Consider the following 6,000-nt stretch of genomic DNA (forward strand, 5'->3'; position numbering starts at 1 on the left):
ACGGTAGTAATAAAGCATATGTATCATGTAAATTATATCTTACAAGTTGCAAGCCTCATGCATAGTATACTAATAGTGCCCGCACCTTGTCCTAATTAGCTTGGACTACCGAGATCATCGCAATGCACATGTTTTAACCAAGTGTCACAAAGGGGTACCTCTATGCCGCCTGTACAAAGGTCTAAGGAGAAAGCTCGCATCGGATTTCTCGCTATTGATTATTCTCAACTTAGACATCCATACCGGGACAACATAGACAACAGATAATGGACTCCTCTTTTATGCATAAGCATGTAGCAACAATTAATTTTCTCATATGAGATTGAGGATATTGTCCAAAACTGAAACTTCCACCATGGATCATGGCTTTAGTTAGCGGCCCAATGTTCTTCTCTAACAATATGCATGCTCTAACCATAAGGTGGTAGATCGCCCTTACTTCAGACAAGACGAACATGCATAGCAACTCACATGATATTCAACAAAGAGTAGTTGATGGCGTCCCCAGTGAACATGGTTATCGCACAACGAGCAACTTAATAAGAGATAAAGTGCATAAGTACATATTCAATACCACAATAGTTTTTAAGCTATTTGTCCCATGAGCTATATATTGTAAAGGTGAAGAATAGAAATTTAAAGGTAGCACTCAAGCAATTTACTTTGGAATGGCGGAGAAATACCATGTAGTAGGTAGGTATGGTGGACACAATGATGGGGTTCGTAGCATAGAAGACAAAAAATTTCCTACCGCAAAGACGAATAAATCCAAGATCTAATCTATGGAACACCCAAGATCTAATCTACAAGATCGAAGCAACGAGATGAAGATGAGACTAACCCTCGAAGATTCCAAAGCCTACGAGATTAATCTCGTTGTTGGTGTAGACGATCGTCCCTGTCGCAATCCGGCAAAGACTTCCGTACTCGGTCGCGCGTACGGTGTCGATGAAGCTCCTTCCTCTCCCGTTCCAGCGGGCAACGGAGGTGTGGTAGATCTCCTCCAAATTCCAGCAGCACGACGCCGTGGTGGTGGTAGTGGAGGAAGAAAAGCTGCAGGGCTTCGCCTAAGCTGGAGCAGCGTATGGTGGAGGGAGAGGCGGCCAGAGGAGGAGGCAATGGATGGGGGGTGTGGCCGGCCACCCCCTCCCCTCTTTATATAGGGGGCCAGCCGGCCAAGGTGGCCCCCCTTCCCATCTAGGGTTGGGGGGGGCGGCCAAGAGGGGGGAGAGGGCTTTCCCTCCCCAAGTTGATCCCCCTAGGAAACCCTAGGGGTTGGCCGGCTGGGCCTTGGGGGCCATGTGCCCCTGGCCCATTAGGCCAGAGGAGCACCCCTCGGCGCATGGTAGGGCTCCTAGGTCATGGGCCGCATGGAGCACCGGTCCGGAACCTTCTAGAACCTTCCAGTCAACCACCGGAAAAATCTCGAACATTTCCGAAACCCAGAAATCAACTTCCCTTATATGAATCTTATTCTCCGGACTATTCCGGACCTCCTCGTGACATCCTGGATCACATCTGAGACTCCGAACAAACTTCGTCTCCATACCATATTCAAATCTACTTATGCGACATCGAACCTTAAGCGCGTCACCCTACTGTTCGCGAACTATGCAGACATGGTCGAGACTCCTCTCCGAGCAATAACCAATAGTGGGATCTGGAGATCCATAATGGCTCCCACATATTCAACGATGACTTAGTGATCGATTGAACCATTTACATACGATGTCAATTCCCTTTGTCACACGATATTTTACTTATCCGAGGTTTGATCATCGGTATCTCCATACCTCGTTCAACCTCGTTACTGACAAGTACTCTTTACTCGTACCGCGGTATGTCATCTCTTATGATCAAATCATATGCTTGCAAGCTAATCAGACGACATTCCACCGAGAGGGCCTGAGTATATCTATCCGTCATCAGGATGGACAAATCCCACTATTGATCCATATGCCTCAACTCACACTTTCCAAATACTTAATCCCATCTTTATAACCACCCATTTACGCAATGGCGTTTGATGTAATCAAAGTACCCTTAGGTGTAAGTGATTTACATGATCTCATGGTCGAAGGACTAAGACAACTATGTATCGAAAGCTTATAGCAAATTGAACTTAATGACTTGATCTTATGCTACGCTCATTTGGGTGTGTGTCCATTATATCATTCAACTAATGACATAACCTTGTTATTAATAACATCCAATGTTCATGATCACGAAACCATGATCATCCATTAATCAACAAGCTAGTTATACAAGAGGCTTACTAGGGACTCCTTGTTGTTTACATAACACACATGTATCAATGTTTCGGTTAATACAATTATAGCATGATATGCAAACATTTATCATAAACACAAAGATATTATAATAACCACTTTATTATTGCCTCTTGGGCATATCTCCAACAGTCTCCCACTTGCACTAGAGTCAATAATCTAGATTACATTGTAAGGTACCTAACACCCATAGCATTCTGGTGTTGGTCATGCTTTGCCCTGGGGAGAGCTTTAGTCAACGGATCTGCAACATTCAGATCTGTGTGTACTTTGCAAATCTCTACTTCACCATCTTCGATGTACTCGCGAATCGAATGAAAACGCAGCTTGATATGCTTCAGCTTCTTGTGTGACCTTGGTTCCTTTGCATTGGCGATGGCACCCGTGTTGTCACAATAAATGACTAACGGGTCCAATGCACTAGGAACCACACCAAGCTCAACAATGAACCTCTTCATCCATACCGCTTCCGATGAAGCCTCTGAAGCCGCTATATATTCATATTATGTTGAAGATTTCGCCACCGTGCACTGCTTGGAACTGCTCCAGCTTACTGCCGCACCATTCAATATAAACACGTACCTGCATCGAGACTTAGAGTCATCAGGATCGGTGTTCCAACTTGCATCGGTGTAACTGGTTACAACGAGCTCTTGGTCACCGCCATAACAAAGAAACATATCCTTAGTCCTTTTCAAGTACTTCAGGATATTCTTGACCGCTGTCCAGTGTTCCATTCCTGGATCACTTTGATATCTGCTGGTCAAACTAACGACATGTGCGATATCCGGTCTAGTACACGACATGGCATACATGAGAGAGCCTACTGCCGAAGCATAGGGGATCTTGCTCATCCTCTCTCTTTCTTCTGCTGTAGCTGGACCTTGAGTCTTACTCAAGACCTTACCTGGCAACATAGGCAAGAACCCTTTCTTGCTTTCATCCATTCTAAACTTCTTTAGAATCTTGTCCAGGTATGTACTCTGTGAAAGGCCTATTAGGCGTCTTGATCTATCTCTATAAATCTTGATGCCTAAAATGTATGCTGCTTCACCAAGGTCTTTCATTGAAAAACACTTATTCAAATAACCTTTAACACTGCTTAATAGTTCTATATCATTCCCAATCAATAATATGTCATCTACATATAATATGAGGAACGCTACAGAGCTCCCACTCACTTTCTTGTAAATACAGGCCTCACCATGAGTCCGTATAAAACCGAAGTCTTTGATCACTCTATCAAAGCGTAGGTTCCAACTCCGGGATGCTTGCTTCAGTCCATAAATGGAACGCTGAAGTTTGCATACCTTGTCAGCATTTTCAGGATCGACAAAACCTTTGGGTTGTACCATATACAACTCTTCCTCAATATCACCATTAAGGAACGCCGTTTTGACATCCATCTGCCAGATTTCATAATCGAAAAATGCAGCTATTGCTAACAAAATCCTCACAGATTTTAGCTTCGCTACAGGTGAGAAAGTCTCATCGTAGTCAACTCTTTGAATTTGTCGGAAACCCTTTGCGACAAGTCGAGCTTTATAGACAGTAATATTACCATCAGCATCTGTTTTTCTCTTAAAGATCCATTTATTCTCGACAGCCTTGCGGCTATCAGGTAAGTCTACCAAAGTCCATACTTTGTTATCATACATGGATTCCATTTCGGATTTCATGGCTTCTTGCCATTTGTTGGAATCTGGGCTCATCATTGCTTCTTCATACGTCGCAGGGTCCTCATCATTGTTGTCCACAATCATGACATTCAGATAGGGATCATACCAATCAGGATTAGTACGTTCCCTCGTCGATCTGCGAGGTTCAGTAGCTTCCTCGTTCGAAGTTTCATGATCATCATCATTCGCTTCCTCTCCTATCGGTGCAGGCTGTGCAGGAATTTCTTTCGGCACTGCGCTACTCTGATCTATGAGAGAAGGTTCATTAACCTCGTCGAGTTCTACTTTCCTTCCAGTCACTTCTTTAGTGAGAAACTCCTTCTCAAGAAAGGAACCGTTCTTGGCAACAAAGATTTTGCCTTCGGATCTGTGATAGAAAGGTTACCCAATTGTTTCTTTAGGGTATCCTATGAAGACGCATTTCTCCGCTTTGGGTTCTAGCTTGTCAGGCTGTAACTTATTTACATAAGCTTCGCAACCCCAAACCTTAAGGAACGACAGCTTAGGTTTCTTTCCAAACCATAGTTCATACGGTGTCGTTTCAACGGATTTAGATGGTGCCCTATTTAAAGTGAATGCGGCTGTCTCTAATGCATAACCCCAAAACGATAATGGCAAATCGGTAAGAGACATCATAGACCGAACCATATCTAAGAGAGTTCGATTACGACGTTCGGACACGCCATTACGCTGTGGTGTTCCCGGTGGTGTCAACTGTGAAAGTATTCCGCATTTCTTTAAATGCATGCCAAACTCATAACTCAGATATTCGCCTCCGCGATCAGAACGCAGAAACTTAATCTTCTTGTTACGTTGATTTTCTACTTCACTTTGGAATTCCTTGAACTTCTCAAAAGTCTCGGACTTGTGTTTCATAAAGTAAATATATCCATATCTACTCAGATCATCCGTGAAGGTTAGAACATAACGATAACCACCGCGCGATGTTACACTCATTGGTCCACACACATCGGTATGTATGATTTCCAATAAGTCTGTAGCTCGCTCCATTGTACCAGAAAATGGAGTCTTAGTCATTTTTCCCATTAGACATGCTTCGCATCTGTCAAGTGACTCAAAGTCAAGTGACTCAAGAAGTCCATCGGAATGGAGTTTCTTCATGCGCTTCACTCCAATATGACCAAGACAACAGTGCCACATATAAGTAGAATTATCATTCAATTTCATTCGCTTAGCATTAATGTTATGAACATGTGTATCACTACTATCGAGATTTAACAAGAATAAACCATTCATCTCAGGTGCATGGCCATAAAAGACATTACTCATATAAATCGAACAACCATTATTCTCAGACTTAAACGAATAACCGTCTTGCATTAAACAAGATCCAGATATAATGTTCATGCTCAACGCAGGTACCAAATAACAATTATTAAGGTTTAAAACTAATCCCGAAGGTAGATGTAGAGGGAGCGTGCCGACAGCGATCACATCGACTTTGGATCCATTTCCAACGCGCATCGTCACCTCGTCTCTTGCCAGGCTTCGTCTATTCCGCAGTTCCTGTTTCGAGTTACAAATATGAGCAAACGAACCAGTATCAAATACCCAGGCACTACTACGAGAACCAGTAAGATAGACATCAATAACATGTATATCAAATATACCTTTCTTTTTGACGTGGCCGCTCTTCAGATCGGCCAAGTATTTGGGGCAATTGCGCTTCAGTGCCCCTTCCCCAGCGTAATAGCACACGATCTCAGGTTTAGGACCAGCCTTAGGCTTCTCGGGATGCGATGCAACTTTCTTGCCGCCCTTCTTGAAGTTACCCTTGTTAGGCTTGCCTTGCTTTTTGAAACTGGTGGTCTTGTTGACCATCAACACTTGGTTCTCCTTCTTAATCTCTACTTCAAAGAGATTTCAGCATGGAAAAGATTTCAGGTAAATCTTTATTCATGTTCTGCATGTTGTAGTTCATCACGAAGTTCTTGTAACTTGGTGGCAGTGATTGAAGGACACGATGAATACCCAGCTGGTTAGGGATCATCATCCCCAAGTCATTGAGCTTC

This window comes from Lolium perenne, chromosome 4 (genome assembly GCF_019359855.2).
Source record: "Lolium perenne isolate Kyuss_39 chromosome 4, Kyuss_2.0, whole genome shotgun sequence".
Taxonomy (NCBI): Eukaryota; Viridiplantae; Streptophyta; class Magnoliopsida; order Poales; family Poaceae; genus Lolium; species Lolium perenne.